The sequence below is a fragment of the Anolis carolinensis genome, unplaced genomic scaffold (genome assembly GCF_035594765.1).
Source record: "Anolis carolinensis isolate JA03-04 unplaced genomic scaffold, rAnoCar3.1.pri scaffold_9, whole genome shotgun sequence".
Taxonomy (NCBI): domain Eukaryota; kingdom Metazoa; phylum Chordata; class Lepidosauria; order Squamata; family Dactyloidae; genus Anolis; species Anolis carolinensis.
The window spans coordinates 1,415,865-1,435,675 of record NW_026943820.1 but is presented as its reverse complement, the minus strand read 5'-3'; the positions used below and the strand labels follow the sequence as shown (position 1 = coordinate 1,435,675).

Genomic DNA, 19,811 nt, shown 5'->3' with positions numbered 1-19,811 from the left:
CCTAGGCTCAGAAGCAGATGAAAGGTCTTCACTCCGTCCCAACTGCCACTGCCCTTCAGAGGGAGAGAAGAAGAGGCAAGCACAGCTCCACCATGCCTAGGCTCAGAAGCAGATAAAGTCTTTCACCCATCCCAACTGCCACTGCCCTGGCCTTGAAGGAAGAGAAGGAGAGGCAAGCACAGCTCCACCATGCCTAGGCTCAGAAGCAGATGAAAGGTCTTCACTCCATCCCAACTGCCACTGCCCTGGCCTTGAAGGAAGAGAAGGAGAGGCAAGCACAGCTCCACCATGCCTAGGCTCAGAAGCAGATGAAAGGTCTTCACTCCGTCCCAACTGCCACTGCCCTTCAGAGGGAGAGAAGAAGAGGCAAGCACAGCTCCACCATGCCTAGGCCCAGAAGCAGATGAATTCCACCCATCCCAACTGCCACTGCCCTGGCCTTGAAGGAAGAGAAGGAGAGGCAAGCACAGCTCCACCATGCCTAGGCTCAGAAGCAGATAAAGTCTTTCACCCATCCCAACTGCCACTGCCCTGGCCTTGAAGGAAGAGAAGGAGAGGCAAGCACAGCTCCACCATGCCTAGGCTCAGAAGCAGATGAAAGGTCTTCACTCCGTCCCAACTGCCACTGCCCTTCAGAGGGAGAGAAGAAGAGGCAAGCACAGCTCCACCATGCCTAGGCTCAGAAGCAGATAATGTCTTTCACCCATCCCAAATGCCACTGCCCTGGCCTTGAAGGAAGAGAAGGAGAGGCAAGCACAGCTCCACCATGCCTAGGCTCAGAAGCAGATGAAAGGTCTTCACTCCATCCCAACTGCCACTGCCCTTCAGAGGGAGAGAAGAAGAGGCAAGCACAGCTCCACCATGCCTAGGCCCAGAAGCAGATGAATTCCACCCGTCCCAACTGCCACTGCCCTGGCCTTGAAGGAAGAGAAGAAGAGGCAAGCACAGCTCCACCATGCCTAGGCCCAGAAGCAGATGAATTCCACCCATCCCAACTGCCACTGCCCTGGCCTTGAAGGAAGAGAAGAAGAGGCAAGCACAGCTCCACCATGCCTAGGCCCAGAAGCAGATGAATTCCACCCATCCCAACTGCCACTGCCCTGGCCTTGAAGGAAGAGAAGGAGAGGCAAGCACAGCTCCACCATGCCTAGGCTCAGATGAAACGTCTTCCCTCCCTCCCAACTGCCACTGCCCCGTCCATGGAGGGAAGAGGTAGGCTCTTCTGGACTTAATCCCCTCCTACACTGCCACTTCCCTTTCCATTTGTATAATGTCTTAATTAAATTATAAGCCTATTTTATCATTCTTTTACTTGTACTCTTAGTACCTTCTCCCTTTCAATTGTGTTGGACTACTGCTCCCATTATGCCCAGGTAGCATGGGCCGTGCTGGCTGGGGTGTAATTGGACTTGCAATCAAACAAATGTCCAAGGCTCCAGGCTGGGGAGGGGTCATTTAGTGGTAAACGCCAACCATATAATCACCTCCACCCTTCTTTCTTCTTTTGGCAAGGATCCCCAATGTGCTGAAATGTGCCCAAAACAGAAGACCTTGGTTGAATCTCTCCAAACCTGCACTCTTAATTTGAAAGATTCCAAACATAGCTTGGAAATTAAGGGGTGGGAGGCATCTGACTTTTTAATTTTCCCGTTTTCTGGCTTTCATCAAATCGACCCACCGTCGTCCATAAATGGAAATAAAACCTGTGGAATTGCCTTGTTAAATGCTTTGATTGCTGGAGACTTTTGCTTCACCCCAACAGAGCATTAGCTGTAACATGAACATGGCAATCAGGAGTCTGGGTGACAGGCAGAGCCCAGAAGGGTTGGGCACGTGACTCGGTCTAATTTGGGGGGAACCAAAAAAAGGGGGCTTTTCACAGAGCCCAGGCTCCCCTCAGAGAGTTTTATGTTTTTCACTCGAAAATGTGAAATGTCACGGAAATTGACGGCCTGATATGATTGCTCCTTCTGCTCCTGGCTGTAAACGATCCAGAGCATTCCAGGAGTTGGCAGGAACACGTTGCGGAGAAAATGTTTGATTCAAGCTTCTCATCTAAGCTTCATGATGGTTGTGGACACCTGTGGACAAGAGTCAGCTAAGCCTCCATGATAGGACAGAAGATGTGCTCCTTAAGATGTTTGCTGGATCAGTTCTACAGAATTCAGAAAGACATGAAAATAATAGCTTGATGCAAACAGTGCAATTCTTCCAGAGGTTGACTATCGAGTTGTGGTGGAAAACCTCAACATGCTTACAGAAGTATTTTCTATGTCCTCCAGTGCAATTCTATGGTATACGTCCACCAGATATTGATCATAGAGTTGTGGTGGTAGACCTCAACATGCTTACAGAAGTAATTTTTATGTCCTCCAGTGCAATTCTATGGTATACCTCCACCAGATATTGATCATAGAGTTGTGGTGTAAGACCTCAACATGCTTACAGAAATATTTCTATGTTTTCCAGTGCAATTCTATGGTATACTTCCACCAGATATTGATCATAGAGTTGTGATGGAAGACCTCAACATGCTTACAGAAGTATTTTCTATGTCCTCCAGTGCAATTCTATGGTATACTTCCACCAGATATTGATCATAGAGTTGTGGTGTAAGACCTCAACATGCTTACAGAAATATTTCTATGTCCTCCAGTGCAATTCTATGGTATACTTCTGCCAGATGTTGGTCATAGAGTTGTGGTGGAAGACCTCAAAGTGCTTACAGAAGTAATTTCTATGCCCTCCAATGCAATTCTATGGCATGCTTCCACCAGATGTTAGTCATAGAGTCATGAAGGAAGACCTCAGAATGCCCCAAAAGGAATCTTTTGGCCATTTCTAGATCCTCTATTGTGATTTTATGGTATGCTTCCTCTGGAAGAATACCATTTCAATAGGATTCCTTATTAGACATGATTTTGAGTTTCCATGGTAAGTCCACGGATGTATCCCCCATTCATATGGAAGGACAGACTTTATAAATATTGTGATACTTTGTCATATATTGCTTAATATTTCATCTGTACTCCTTGACTGCACTTTACAACGGGGTGACTCCATGGTCGGTAGTAATAGCAGTCCATTTTACAAGTGCAATTGTCAGTCATCCACTACCTTCATCATAAAAATATGCCATTCAGCAACTGTTTTACTATCCTAGGAGGAGCTGACCTGGAAACATCCCAGGCGAACGTATAACACTCCATAACCTGCCCAAGAGGCAATGAGGGTGATCTGTTTGTTCAAGGAGACCTCGTGGAATCCATCCACATTCGTCCATTCCATAGACCAACGGAAGCCAAACAGAGTAGCAATTGTTGTGTTGACAGCTTTACGGCCTTCCCTACCTCGGCTATTTTTGAAGAACCACATTTGCTCTATGATGTAAACAGAGCGGCCCATATGGGGAGCACGTCATTGTTATTTGTGGAGAGAAACATTTGTGGAGAGAGACGTAGCCTTACTGTAATGATGTTTTGAAGCGAGGATGGGAGGTCCTCTTTTCATTGTCATAGAATAATAGAATTGTAGAATACTGGAATAATAGAAGCCCGAGTCATAGAATCATAGAAGCATGGAATTGTAGAATCATAGAATTGGGGAATTGTGAAATTGTAGAGTCATGGAATCATAGAATCATATAGTCATAGAATCATGGAGTCATGGGATCATGTAGTCATAGAATCATAGAGTGATGGAATCATAGAGTGATTGAATCATGGAGTCCTGGCTTCATGGAGTCATGGAATCATGGAGTCCTGGAGTGCTGAAGTCCTGGAGTCATGGATCCATGGAATCACGGAGTTATGGAATCATGGAGTCATGGAATCTTGGAGTTATGGAATCCTAGAGTCATGGAATCATGGAATCATAGAATCATGTAGTCATAGAATCATGGGATCATGTAGTCATAGAATCATAGAGTGATGGAATCATGGAGTCCTGGCGTCATGGAATTATGGAGTCATGAAGTTATGGAATCATAGAATCTTGGAGTCCTGGAGTCCTGGATCCATGGAATCACGGAGTTATGGAATCATGGAGTCATGGAATCTTGGAGTTATGGAATCCTAGAGTCATGGAATCATGGAATCATAGAATCATGGGATCATGTAGTCATAGAATCATAGAGTGATGGAATCATGGAGTCCTGGTGTCATGGAATTATGGAGTCATGAAGTTTTGGAATCATAGAATCTTGGAGTCCTGGATCCATGGAATCACGGAGTTATGGAATCATGGAGTCATGGAATCTTGGAGTTATGGAATCCTAGAGTCATGGAGTCATGGAATCATAGAATCATGTAGTCATAGAATCATGGAGTCATGGGATCATGTAGTCATAGAATCATAGAGTGATGAAATCATGGAGTCCTGGCATCATGAAATCATGGAGTCACGGAGTTATGGAATCATGGAATCCTGGAGTCCTGGAGTACTGAGTCCTGAAGTCATGGATCCATGGAATCACGGAGTTATGGAATCATAGTCATGGAATCCTGGAGTAATTAAATCATGGAGTCATAGAATCACAAAATTATAGAATCATAGAACTTCGAGGGACTCCACTGCCCATCCAGTTCCTTCTACCATGCAGAAATACACAATCCAAGCATCCCTACAGATGGCCATTCAGCCTTTGTTGGAAACGCCTCCACAGAAGGAGACTCCATGACACTCTCAAGAAGAATAATCCCTTTAATTCAATTGGTCCACTCTAGTTGGGAATAACAACAGGATTCAGGTTCTGTGCTGGTAGAAAGTATACATGGCAATGACAAGGACTCTTCTTTCTGTGCTTATATTGACACATTTTCCATGAACGAGGGGCCTCCAGGTCTAATCCAAGGAGGAATGATCCAGGGACGGCTATATATCCAACTCAGGGCTACAAAGGGCTGGATACAACAGAGACAAAACCCAGGGACACCCGAATTTGAAGCCATCTGGACCACATGTAACTTTGAATCAGGTTGAAAAAACCCGTCTTGCAAACTCTGTACATTTTTCTTTTCAGCCCATGTCAGCTACTGTGTGTTAGTGTTTTTCTGTGAAAACTCCAATGACCCTGGAATTAAAACCAATACAATCGGCGTATTACTCAATACCATTGGGGAATTCCAAACTGTAGTGTAAAATCCAGAAGCATTAAAGGATTTACTGCTTGGCTCTGCGAAGGAGCGCACCACTTTTGGATTGCTGGGCTGGTCTTTCATCTCCCAAGGCTCTGGTTTCCATTCTTGACTTCACAGCTTCATGGTTAGAAGGGAAACAACATGAAAATACTCATGAAAAGGAAACAAGCGGCAACACAATGAAGGCATCAAGCCTCTTATAATACCAAGAGAAGCGGATTCCTGTGGAAAATTCATTTCCATCCTCGTACCCCTTAGTCTTTTGTTTACTCCAAGCCTCATGCATGATGAATATGCTTTCAAGTGTTTGCTGGAGAAGCCAGGAAAGGAAAGCATGGAAAAATAACCAAAGAAAACCAAATATTAGAAGCTTCCCAGAAAAGGAGCGAAAAAAAGGTAGGCTCTAAAATTTTGCACAACACTAATTGCAGTTCCAGAACTTCTTGTGTTGGTTGGTGAAGACCATGATCTGGATGAGATCCTACATCTAGGATCTCAGCAACATCATGGTCTTCATCAACCAATGCAAGAAGTTCTGGAACTGCAATTAGTCTTGTGTGAAATCGTGGAGCCTGCCTATTGTTTTTACGATTACTATCCCTGTGTCAGCCCAACTTGTCATTTGCCAACCTCGTACCATCACCACTTCCATTGCCATGGTAGGATTGCTACATGAGGACAATGGCGCAATGGGTTAAATCCTTATGCTGGCTGAACTGCTGACTTGAAGGTTGGGTTGTTGACCTGAAGTTTGCCAGTTTGACGATGGGGTGAGCTCCTGCCTGTCAGCTCTAGCTTCCGGGGACATGAGAGAAGCCTCCCAGCAGGAGGGTAACACATCCCGGTGTCCTGAAGTTTGGAGGTTTGAATCCACATGATTGGGTGAGCTCCCACCTGTCAGCTTTAGCTTGCGGGGACATGAGAGAAGCCTCCCAGCAGGACGGTAACACATCCAGGTGTCCTGAAGGTTGGTGGTTTGAATCCGTGAGATGGGGTGAGCTCCCGCCTGTCAGCTCTAGCTTCCAGGGACATGAGAGAAGCCTCCCAGCAGGACGGTAACACATCCAGGTGTCCTGAAGGTTGTAGGTTTGAATCTGCGAGATTGGGTGAGCTCCTACCTGTCAGTTCTAGCTTGTGAGGACACAGGAGAAGCCTCTCAGCAGGATGGTAATACATCCCAGTGTCCTGAAAGTTGGCGGTTTGAATCTGCTAGATTGGGTGAGCTCCCACCTGTCAGCACTAGCTTGTGGGGACATGAGAGAAGCCTCTCACCAAGATGGTAACACATCCAGGTGTCCTGAAGGTTGGTGGTTTGAATCCGTGAGACGGTGTGAGCTCCCACCTGTCAGCTCTACCTTGCAGAAACATGTGAGAAACCTCCCAGTAGGATGGTAACTCATCCAGATATCTCCTGGGCAATATCTCTGTAGACAGCCAATTCTCTCACCCCAGAAGCGACTTGCAGTATGTTCTCAAATCCCAGGATTTGAGGACCAAAACCTAAGACCTAGAGATGATATAGAGGGGACAGGGCTGGCCATATAGCAATATAATATTATCATTGAACATGATATTTTCTGCATCGATCCCAATTGCCTAGAGGTAGTTCACTTCCCTAACATGAAGCTATACAACTGAGGATTCCCTGGACGGGAGCCATGCTGAATGAAAGGGCTACCAAACTGCTCCAGTTCTGCAATGCGGACACACCCCTTTGTTTGTGACTTCTGCACATTTGATCTCGTTCCAATGAGAAACAAGTGTGTATCTTAGCTAACCTGCCAGGGGTGAATTGGCATCTCTTTGTTATCTTACACAGCAAAGCTGTAATTGCCCTGTAATACGCATGTTAGTTTATGCACTTACATGTTAGGGATGGTTTTTTAAATGACTTGAACTCTGCTGTGCTGCAAAACAAGAGCAGCTTGTTGATTTTTGGGGAGGAGAAGAGTTAATGCACTGATGGGGAAATGATGGGTGGGTGTGTCCACATTTATTGTCTAAGATTATTTCAACATGAGCACAGTATCTTTGCGTGCTCATTTTCCGATACTTTTGCAGGTTTGTGATCCCACCAGTTCTTTGCTGCTGGGAGGTGGTCCTTGAGGCATAAGTTCCAATGGATCCTTTGGGCCACATAGTTGTGCCTCTGTTTGTAGTCTGTCTGTGCGATTTTCTTACAGCAGCTGAGGAGATGATCCATGGTTTTGTCGGTTTCCTTGCACAGTCTTCATTTTGGGTCATCAGCTGATTTTTCGATCTTGGCCTGAATTGCATTTGTCCTGATGTCTTGCTCCTGGGCTGCAAGGATCAGGCCTTCTGTCTCCTTCTTCAGGGTCCCATTCGTGAGCCAGAGCCAGGTCTTTTATTATTATTATTATTATTATTATTATTATTATTATTATTATTATTTGCCTTTGTCCTGATGTCTTGCTCCTGGGCTGCAAGGATCAGGCCTTCTGTCTCCTTCTTCAGTGTCCCATTCATTAGCCAGAGCCAGGTCTTCTCCTTATCAGCTTTTCCTTCCATTTTGTCAAGGAACTTTCCATGCGGTGTTTTGTTGTGCCAGCTGTCAGCTCTAGTTTGTAGTGCGGTTTTCTTGTACTTGTTTTTTGTCTGCTATTATTATTATTATTATTATTATTATTATTATTATTATTATTATTATTAAAATGAAACATGGGAGAAAGCAAAACAAATATTGGAATAGTTCTCCTTCCCAACATACAAATGGAGAGATCTGAGCATCTACCCACAAGCCCAAATAATGGGTCCATTCATAAGACGGAGAGCGCGTTTCCCCCCAATTCCCTTAAGCAGCTGCAATTCCTTGCACCATTTCCTAATGGTCGTCCAACTTTTAGAAGTCGGTTGGGGAGGATAACAGTGGGACGGAGGAGGTGAAAAAGCCCCGTCCGTCCGTCTGTCCGTCCGTCCAGGTGAATGGCGGCTCTGTTCCACCCTCGGAGGGGGAATTAGAGAGCCAAGCCAAGGACGTGTTTGGGGCCCCACGGGTGGCCCATAATTGGAGAAGTCACACCTTCAGGACTGGCATGAAAGCCAAGTCCCATTTGGTACCCGGGTGATGGTGGACATCTTAATGAGACCATTTGGTGCCCCTCCGAGAGTGTTGGGCCTTTGGAGACCCCTGCCAAGGTGTGATGTTGGTGTGCAAAGCGTCAGCCCACACCTCTGAGAAAGAAGGAAAGAAAGAAAGAAAGAAAGAAAGAAAGAAAGGAAGGAAGAAAGAAAGAGGAGAAGAGCACACCAACATTGGTCCACCTCTGACCATCTCTTGTCCTTCAGAGCCATGACCCTTTCCCATACTCTCCGGATGAAGAGGCAGCTTTGGAATCCAGATTCCATCAAAGCAATATGGAAGTGTTTAAAGGAAAGGCCTGGCACATTTTTGGAGCAGACGGTGCAAGGGTAGTCAGTCGAAGCCTGAACCTTGAAATTACATCCATTCCCTGCCGAAGGATAAGTAAATAAACAGTTCACAGCTGCGAGGCCTAAACAGAGCGACACATCGATCTCTCCGAGGCGTGATGGCTGAAGGAGTAATTAAGTGTGAAACATGAGCCCGGCCATCATGTCAGCGTGAGACCAAGACCCATGGCAAGACCCCTCCGGGTTAACCCCTTGGGCGCCTTGGGGGGGATTCCAGGGTCCTGGACACATCATGCTTGGCCTGCAGAAATCAGAACGGGCCACTTGTTTGCATTTGGGTGGAAAGGTCGGCATGTCAACTTCACAAAGGTCCCTGAAGCCTGGCTGATGGAGGGGATGATGGACATCTGGAAGAAGACTCTGATGCCAATGTGACTTTGGCCCTGGGCTCACCAAATATGGTCACAGATTGGTCAATTGTGTTAATGTGGGATTTGTGTATTGGTAGTGTTTAAATCAAATTTGTGTCTTGCCTGTATTGCATACTGATTGCCTCATCCAGAGTGTACTATAGTCTGGAAAGAGTTAATTGCTAAGAAGCTGTGATGACCTTGACGTGTGGCTGGAACTGGGGAGTATCCAGACACAAGTGTGTGTATGCATTGCTGATTGCATCAGTTCTGTTCTGTTCTGAGTTGAGTCAAGTCCTGTGTTCGTCTATTGTCTGCAAGCCTGTTTGTCTTTATTATTACTGCTTACAGTAAAACTTTGTATATAGTTTTACTATCGTCTCTGGGTGTCACTTCGTTCTACGTTCCACTGATTCCATCCAACTACTGCTGTGCTGCAAAATACTCTGACAAATTGCTCCGATTCTTTGAGGCTACAACTCTTCAACTTCCCAAGAGATTTCTTGTAGTCCTTTCCTGAGCTTTACATAAAGTATCTCTGTGTGTAGGTGCCAAAGGTCCCTGAAGCCTGGCTGATGGAGGGGATGATGGACATCTGGAAGAAGACTCTGATGCCACTGTGGCTTTGGCCCTGGGCTCACCAAAAATGGTCACGGTTTGGTCAATTGCTCCAATTCTTTGTGGCTACAACTCTTCAACTTCCCAAGGGATTTCTTGTAGTACTTTCCTGGGCTTTACATAATGTATCACAGTGTGAAGGTGCCTTCAAGTAGCCTGTTGACTTATGGCAACCCCATGCATTGCATATTTTCCAAGTCAGATGATAGGAAAGATAGATAAGTAGATGGATGGATGGATGGATGGATAGACAGAGATTGATAAATAATAGGAAAGATAGCTAGATAGATGATAGGAAGGATAGACAGATAGATAGATAGAGATAGATGTAGATGATAGGAAAAATAGCTAGCTAGCTAGAGATAGATCGAGGTGGATAATAGGAAAGTCAGAGAGATAGATGATAGATAGATGATAGATGATAGATAGATAGATAGATTATACATTGATACAGGGAAGATAGATAGACAGATTAATAATAGGAATGATAGATAGAGATAGAGATAGATAGATTATAGGATAAATAAAGATAGAGATAGATTAATGATAGGAAAGATAGATAAAGAGAGATAGAGAGAGATGATAGGAAAGATAGATAGATCAATAGAGATCAATAGAAGTAGATAATAGGAAAGTCAGATAGATGATTGATAGATTGATATAGGGAAGATAGATAGACAGATGAGAGGAATGATAGAGATAGATAAATAGATGCTAGGATAGATAGAGATAGATAAATGATAGGAATGATAGAGAGAAAGAGAGAGAGAGACGATAGGAAAGATAGATCGATAGAGATAGATAGAAGTAGATAATAGGAAAGTCAGATAGATAGATGATAGATTGATATAGGCAAGATAGACAGATAGATGATAGGAACGATAGGCAGAGATAGAGATAGATAGATAAATGATAGGAACGATAGAAAGAGAGAGAGAGAGAGAGACGATAGGAAAGGTAGATAGATTGATAGAGATAGAAGTAGATAATAGGAAAGTCAGATAGACAGATGATAGATAGATAGATAGATGATAGATTGATATAGGGAAGATAGACAGATAGATGATAGGAACGATAGATAGAGATAAAGATAGATAGATGATAGGAAAGATAAATAGATGGATGGACGGACAGATAGACAGACAGACAGATGATAGAAAAGATAGATGATAGATAGATAGATCCTATTCCATATTGAACAACCCATGGCGGTCACAGAGAAAGTTATTCCCAACTCTAGTTGACAAGGAAAAGTTGATCAGTCAAATGTAATTATTCCCAAATCCTGAAGTTTTGTTGGAAGGCAGGTTTAGCACAAGAACCCCTCTCCAAAGAGGGTTAAATTGGTCTATGGGTTTTCCAAAAAAAGAAAAAATTGACACTGAGCCATTGTGCCTGGCCTGCCTTGCTCTTTAGGTGAGCCTTCCTGGTTGTTTTGGCAAATCCTGAAGCGCCCGAATGCCTTTCGATGACACGCGGAATGAGACGCTGCACATCATAATTCCGGGGAAAGGGATTTCCATTAACACATGGGGAATATTAAAGGCCATTGACAAATACGCACACGTAGAAATACCGTCTCAGGGTAGGCAAGGTTTTTTGTTGTTGTTTTAATTTAAAAAAGGAGGGTTGGACGGGGACGGAATGGGTTGGAAGGGATTGCCGGCCGCTGTGAGTTTCTGGAGAGGGAACAGAACACAGTGAAGGAGAAAAAGGAAAATTCCAACCCTCCTCGTTGTGGGTAAGTCTTGTGAATTTATTCTGTTCTATATTTAAGGAGAAAGGCTTTATTAAAAATTTAAAAATTTAAATTTTTTAATTTTAACAAATTAAACAAATGTAAATGCCAAAGGAATCCAATGAGTCCTCCTGAGTCTTTGCTGGATCACATCACATTGGATCAACCAACTCCGGTTTTGGACAGCCATCAGTCAAATGGGTTGCGGTGACGTTTCCGGGCTGTCTGGCCATGTTCCGGAAGCATTCTCTCCTGACGTTTCTCCCACATCTATGGCAGGCATCCTCAGAGGTCGTGAGGTCTGTTGGAAAACTAGGCAAGTGGGGTTTGTATATATATCTATGGAATAATGCCCAGGGTGGGAGAAAGAAAGAACTCTTCTCTGTTGGAGGCAAGTGTGAATGTTGCCATTGGCCACCTTGATTAACATTAAATGGATTTGCAACTTCAAAGCCGGGCTGCTTCCTGCCTGGGGGAATCCTTTTTTTTGGCAGGTGTCAACTGGCCCTGATTGTTTCCTATCTGGAATTACCCTGTTTGACTGAATCCTTACCCACACCTATATCCTAGCTCAATGATGGGCAACCTTTTGCGCTTGGTGTGTCAAAATTCACCAAAAAACCTAGCATGACTTGGGTGGTGTGTCACTTTGAGAGAAAAACCCATAATTTCGCAAAATGTATAGTTTAAATAACAAAAATGTATAATTGTAATATATAACTTTATTTAATAAATCGAAAACTATTTACTACCATTATTTCCATGTACGAAAATCTATGGTACCTCTTGCAGTTTCCACGCTGATTTCTCTCTATTGTAGTTTCAATGCAGTCATGAATAATGAATAATATAATAATACTGTAATATAATAGTAATAATATGATAATATACTACAGTAATTATATATATATATATAGGCTGTGCCCGGCCACGCGTTGCTGTGGCGAAGTATGGTGGTATGGGAAATAAAGTATCTTATATTATCTGCTTAGAACTGGATTATATGAGGCTCCTTCTACACAGCTGGATAAAATGCACACTGAAGTGGATTATATGGCAGTGTGGACTCAAGATAATCCAGTGCAAATAAGATAATATAAGATTCTAAATGGGTTATATAGTTGTGTGGAAGGGCCTTGAGTCTGCACTGCCATATAATCCAGTTCAAATCAGATAATCTGTATTTTATAGGCAGTGTGGAAGAGGCCTAAGTGAGGCCTAACTCTGCCTGTGCCCTGGGCTGAGTGGGTTGCTAGGAGACCAAGTGGGTAGAGCCTAGCCTTCTAACTGGCAGCAATTGGCTAAAAACAATTATTCCTCTCCCTCTAATTAGGACTTTATTTTTCTTTTCTTTTTGTTGTAGACTTGTGTTTTATATCTGTTTTTAACGCTTTTTCCTGTAATATTGTTTTTATGATGGTTTTACTGATATTGTTGATTTATTGTTGTAAATTTATGTGTTTTGATTTGTTTTTATATTGTGATGTTGGGCAAGGCCCCATGTGAGCCGCCCCGAGTCCCTACGGGGAGATGGGGCGGGATGCAAGAATAAAATTATTATTATTATTGTATGAACGTAGAGGCATGGATGAGGGGTTGTGCTGCCAAGTTTAGTGTTTCTGGAATGTGTGGTTTTGTTGTTTTGTCCTAGGCCGAAATTTCATTACCCTTTTGTATAGATAGATATGTAATGTGCATAATTCCCATGGAGTAAACAACAAAACCACTGGACCAAATCACACCGAATTTGGCCACAAAAGACATATTCATCCAACCAATCTGCATGCGGCAGCGTGTCAGCAAAAACGGCTAGGCGTGTCAGTGTTGACACGCGTGTCATAGGTTGGCCATCACTGCCCTAATGTATTCAATTCCCCGTTTTAAGCCATCTTAACCCCTGAACATCACCCCGTCTTGTGGGGTATCTGTATTCTGCCTTCCTTGCACCTACATTGGCGACTCATCCACGTTAATAACATTTCAGCGTATCGTGTTCCACCGTGCCCTCTTTTCTCCCAAACTGAAAGGCCCCCAAGTTTTACACTTTTGTCAACGAAACAGCCAAACCTCCTTTGCTCCGGCCAGGATTCCATTCGGAGATTGTGGTTCCAGTCTTTCTGGACCGTCTTCCCGGAAATCTGGCCACCCTGCCAAAGTTTCCCATGCGCCCAACAAATCCGACATATGTTCACAATGTCTGCTGGTGTGGGTGGGTTTCCCCCCCCCCCCCCCCGCACCGACCTTGCATCAAGAAGCATCAACATCTGCATTCCTTTTCCATTTTTCCACGTTTGCATCCAAGGGAGATGCATTCCTAGGATGCTTTTGTCCTTACACTGAATGTCCCAATTTCAGGTGCCATCCACATTCTGCAATATAGGCATGAACCGTTATTTTTTGTTGATGTTAAGACTACAGAAGGGTACAAAAGCAGTGATGCTCTCTACACAGCCCTGGTTATGCTTTTTATAATGTTGATTTTTTTAAAAATATAACTCATGAGCATGAATCACTAAAATTCAGTATTAAAAGGCTCAGCTATTAAATTCGACATCGGAACAGGAAATTGTGGCAATTAAAAAAAATCAATGAAAGCAGAGCTTGTTCTGGGCAAGTAAGTCCCCGGTTCAGAGTTTCTCAGCTGGACTCAACCTTAATTAGGTGGCTAGGTGGGAAATGTTCAGCCCAAGACTCGGTGCCACCTCCACGGGTGGACCAGCCAAGTTCGTCTGGCTCATGAGCTGGAAAATCCCACGAACAAAAATGCTTAAGCGGCTGAGGGGGAAAAGGAAGGGGCCTAAGGCTGTTGGGAATGGTGGGAGTCGGAGTCCAAAACACCTGGAGAGAGGACCCAAGTTTGCCCACGTTAGTGCTATAAGTATGTCATCCACATACTGAAGTATGTTGTCCACGTACTGAAGGAATGGTGGGAGTTGGAGTCCAAAACACCTGAAGGGCCCAAGTTGGCCCAAGATTGTGCTATGAGTAGGTCATCCACGTACTGGAGGATGTTGTCCATGTACTGAAGGAACTGTGGTAGTGGGAGTCCCAAACACATGGAGGGCCCAAGTTAGCCCATGCTTGTGCTATGAGTATGTCATCCATGTATTGTAGGATGTTGTCCACGTACTGAAGGAATGGTGGAAGTTGGAGTCCAAAACACATGGAGGGTCCAAGTTGGCCCATGCTTGTGCTATGAGTAGGTCATCCACATACTGAAGGATGTTTTCCATGTACTGAAGGAACTGCAGAAGTGGGAGTCCAAAACACCTGGAGGGCCCAAGTTGGCCCATGCCTGCGTTGAGTATGTTATCCATGTACTGAAGGATGTTGTCTATGTACTAAAGGAATTGTGGGAGTTGAAGTTCAAAACACTTGGAGAGAGAGCCCAAATTGGCCCATGCCTTACTATGAGTATGTTGTCCTCATACTGAAGGAAAGATGGGAGTTGGAGTCCAAAACACTGTGCTGAGTATGTCATCCACATAGTGAAGGATGTTGTCCATGTCCACATCTATGGCAGGCTTGTGAGGTATAGGTAGGCTGTTAGGAATAGTGGGAGTTGAAGTCCAAAACACCTGGGGGGCCCAAGGTGGCCCATACCTGTGCTATGAGTATGTCATCCATGTACTGAAAGATGTTGTTGTTCACATACCGAAGGAGTTCTGGGGGTTGGAGTCCAAAACACCTGAAAGGCCAAGGTTGGCCAATGCCTGCTCTACAGTGTAGAATTTGATAGAATTTCAGCTCCATTTGACTCTCTGTTTTCTCTATGTATCAACCATTGAGAAATGGAAAGAAAAATACAACGAACAAACAAATAAAGTTGGTAAAGAATTTGCATAGTTTTGGACATTGATGGCGAACCCTCTGGCTGAAATCTGGACTGAAAAGACCAAATTAGTTCAAGTTATTAATTGCAGATTAATAGGGATTGATTTGGATCTCTCCGTTCTCCAGAGCCATTACCACTGATTATAATAATCTATCCATAACAGAAGAGGAATGGAATGAAATGCAAACGCTTAATTCGGAAATGATCTCCAGAGGTTGCAAAGGCGCCTTTGATGCCTCTTACGTCGGGCACAAAATATGTTGCTTTTGTTTTAATGTGCTTGCTCCAGAATTTATATAAGTCTCTTTGGTTTCAAGGGAATTTTCTATCAAGGAAGAATGTTTAGGATTATGGAGTTGGCATAACTCTTGCTTCTTTTTTTTCCTTCAGAAAAAGAAATACGAGAAGAAAAATACTTTCCACTGATACGACTTACAATGCAAATGTGTCCGTATATATGACTTGCATCCCATTGAAAACCTAATTGCTTTATGGCTGCAACACTGAATTAATTTCATCAGTGAATAACGCAAAAAGATTTTAATGAATTTATCTTATTAATAAAAATACAATTTTCATTGTCGACAAAAGTTCAGCTCTTTCTACACTTCTGATTTTACGGATTACACGTCTGTTGTGTTTTGATCTCTGTTCCATGCATTTTAATATGTGTATTTTATAGAAGTATGTTTTAATATGTGCTTTTTAAGGAGTGTATTTCATTATGATGATGTATTTTAACTATATTGTGCCTTAAGGAGAGGCGGGTAATACATTAATAATAATAATAATAATAATAATAATAATAATAATAATAACTATTATTATTACATGAATGTTTTCTTATACTTTTTTTCTCTAGAATCGGAGAACTAAAGAATCCCATATTGGATAAATACACTTTAAAAAAAATCTTTCTTAGTTTTAACAGAATACAGTAGAGTCTCACTTATCCAAGCTAAACGGGCCAGCAGAAACTTGGATAAGCGAATATCTTGGATAATAAGGATTAAGGAAAATCTTATTGAACATCAAATTAGGTTATGATTCTACAAATTAAGCACCAAAACATCACGTTATACAACAAATTGGACAGAAAAAGTAGTTCAATATGCAGTAATGTTATGCTGTAATTACTATATTTGCGAATTTAGCACCAAAATATCATGATATATTGAAAACATTGACTACAAAAATGCATTGGATAATCCAGAACGTTGGATAAGCGAGTCTTGGATAAGTGAGACTCTACTGTAATAAAAAGAAAAGTCCCAAATTGGGTGAAAAAGAAAAGGAGAGAAAAAGTTAAGAGAAGAAAAGAAGGAAATGAAAAAAGAAAGAAAGAAAGAAAGAAAGAAAGAGAAAAAAGGGTTAAAAGTGAATATAAAAATGACTTCTCAGCAGTTTCTTCAAGGTAAAATTTCCTTAGTTTCTCCTTGAATTTTAACTCCTTTTTTTCTTAAATACACCTTTAAATGAATTCGTGGAATGGATGGAATATTCAATATAGAACAGGCAAAAACAAAATACGTCTTAATATGCATGGAAAGAGAGGAATTATAGTTGGAGAAGAGCCGCCTTCTTTTCCATTTGTTTTACAATGGATCAAAATCACAAGTTTTACTAGCGAACAATATTTGTTTAAACGGTTCGATGATGTGTTTTACAGTAAGTCCGTGTTTTAAGCATTTAATCGGCAATAAGAAGGTCGAATCCATGGGAAACGCTTGCATTTTTTGCAAAGAGAAAGGAAAATATTCCCGGGTTTGCTCTGCAAAAGTTGCAATGCCCCCTAATGGACAAAGAGGGAACTTCTTGGCAAACTCCTTCCTGATCCGTATTTTCCCAGACTTTCGATGCATTAAAACAGATTTACAAAACAACCATTGATCTGGAAGAATAACAAAATGCTGAGGTCGAGGCTTCAGAAATATTCGGTTGCATGTTTGCACTTGAATTTTTCACCCAATGATTGGTTTTAGTTAAATTCTGCAGTTTTCCATATTGCGCAGAATATTCGTCCATATTCACATCGGAAGCAGAATATTGTAATCCAAGCAAGACAAAGGAATAAACACCCCGAAATAGTTATTTTTACCCTTTCTTTATTATTCCTTTTCCTCCAATTACTATCAAGTATAATTACCTCATAATAATAGTAATAATAGTAACGATATAATAATATACAATCTAATAATAGTAGGAAAAGCGATATACATTGTTGTGACACATATCCGTATTATTCTTTTTCCCTCCAATTGTTATTGAGTATAATTACCTCATAATAATAATAATGATGATGATGATATAATAATATATAATCTAATAATAGTAGGAAAAGAGATATACATTGTTGTGACACATATGTGTATTATTCGAAATCTGCAACTGAAAGAAACTGCAATGAAACAGTGAGCAAAAATAAATAGATGCAAATAATATGCACGAGCTAACCTTATAGAAGCAGCTTGCTCAGAAGAAGGAATAATATTGGACTTATTTACCCAATGGCCAAGCAAATCCCGCAATGAATTTTCCATGGAAATCTATGGCTTGTGGTTTGGAAAACTCAAATTGCCAGGGGTTTTTTTTCTCTTCCTGTAGTAATTTCCCTTTGGGGTTGGTTAATAAACATCTGAAATCGCCTTTTATTTGTTATTATTTTTCCGAACGTAGTACTTGTACAATTTTTCGAACATAGTACTTAATTTATACAATTTTTCAAAATGGATTTGTTTCCTTCTGTTTCTTTAAGTTGGTATCAAAACTGTTCCTTTCTAGTCTGCTTTAATTTACATGGTTCCTGGTATACACACACATATATATAATATATATCCAGTGGTTTTAAATTCATAGAGGAAGCCACTGGATTTGAACATGCGAATCTGAATTTTCAGTATATTTTGAATATTTTCTACACAATCCTTTCCCTCTCAACTCAGAAATAATTCTTTCTTATTTACTTCAATAAAACCTTTTCCCAAGCAAAAAAAGTATAGGATGATTGATGAAAATATGTAGGAAAGTTTTACTTCAGCTTCAATATGACTACTGGATTTAATTTAGCAAAGGAAGGAAGGAAGGAAGGAAGGAAGGAAGGAAGGAAGGAAGGAAGGAAGAAAATGAGGAAAGGAAAAAAGGAAGGAAGGATAAAAGAATGAAAGGAAAAAAGGAAGGAAGGAAAAAGAAAGGAAGGAAGGGAGAAGAAAGGAATAAAGAAGGAAGGAAGAAGAAAGAAGGAAGGAAGAAAAGGAAGGAAGGAAAAAAGAAAGGAAGGGAAAAGAAAGGAAGGAAAAAAGGAAGGAAGGAAAAAGAAAGAAAGGAAAAAAGAATGGAAGGAAGGAAGGAAATAAGGGAAGGAAAAAACAAAGAAAGGATGAAAGAATGAAAGGAAAAAAGGAAGGAAGAAAAAAGAAAGGAAGGAAGGAAGAAGAAAGGAATAAAAAGGAAGGAAGAAGAAGGAAGAAGAAAGGAATGAAAAAGGAAAGAAGAAGGAGGAAGGAAGGAAAGGAAGGAAAGGAAGGAAAAAGGAAGGAAGGAAAAAGTAAGGAAGGAAGGAATAAAAAGGAAGGAAGAAGTAGGAAGAAAAGGGAGGAAGAAAAAAGAAAGAAAGGAAAAAAGGAAGGAAGGAAAAAGGAAGTAAGAAGAAAGGAATGAAAAAAGAAAGAAGAAGGAGGAAGGAAGGAAAGGAAGGAAAAAAGAAAGGAAGGAAGAAGAAAGGAAGGAAGGAAGGAAGGAAGAAAAGGAAGAAAAAAGAAAGAAAGGAAAAAAGAAGGGAAAGAAGGGAGAAGAAAGAAGAAAGGGATAAAAAGAAAAGAAGGAAAGAAGAAGGGAAGGAAGAAAGTCTCATTTGCTTGATGTGTTTGAGCAACTTGTGATCAGTCTCATTTTTTTTCATATATATACATACATATACATACACACAGTTATATACACACGCATATGTGAAAGAATGGTGCATATAATTCATTTCTACTATATATGTATTGTTATATGGCAAAATATAGGTTTTTAAAGAGCAACAACTTTCTCAAAGAGAGAAATGCAGAGCAAACTATTGCATTTGAAAGGGCACTGTGCTATTTTTTGTAAGGACTTATTGTCTTTGCAGGCTGTTTACAGATATATATATTGAAAAAAATAATTTGAAAACATTGATGAGCGATTATTAAAAGTATATATTATATTGAATAATACATTATGAAATGAAGCCAAAGAGAGGTGAGCAGGGTTTGCAAAGAAACTTTGCTGTACGTTACGGGACGACCATATTCTTCAAAGTGACATCGAAGGGGGAAAAAGGGGTGAAAAATGAGAACCTTCAAAGTTCAGCCTTCATTTCTCCCCGTATTATTCCTTATTAACATGATAGATGGCTGGTGTGTCTTTGGAAAGTCTCCAAAAATATTACTGCGGGGAAATTGCAACAAGTTCCCCAATAAAGAGCCCTTCTATTGGAAGGAAGGCAGGATCAAAAATAAATAAAATTCATAAAGTGTCGGCACTTTGGAAGGATAAGACAGCTGTCAAACCAAAGCAGATCAAGATCCAGAACCCGGAATTGACTTTTCGTTTGTCTCTCTTTCTTGAGTTTTATCTTATATACAGATAGGTAAATAAATACACATATACATACATATGGGATTCAGGGGAAATGTTTAGTTTTTCAATGTAAATTTAAT

At 41.4% G+C, this 19,811-nt stretch overlaps 1 long non-coding RNA gene across 1 annotated transcript; it reads left to right on the top strand.

Moving 5' to 3' along the window:
- The first annotated feature begins 7,791 nt into the window (after positions 1-7,791).
- Positions 7,792-18,817, top strand: LOC134293638 (uncharacterized). Its single transcript, XR_010000583.1, has 2 exons — positions 7,792-11,297; positions 15,520-18,817. It is a non-coding gene; the product is annotated as an uncharacterized LOC134293638 (long non-coding RNA).
- Positions 18,818-19,811: the final 994 nt, after the last annotated feature.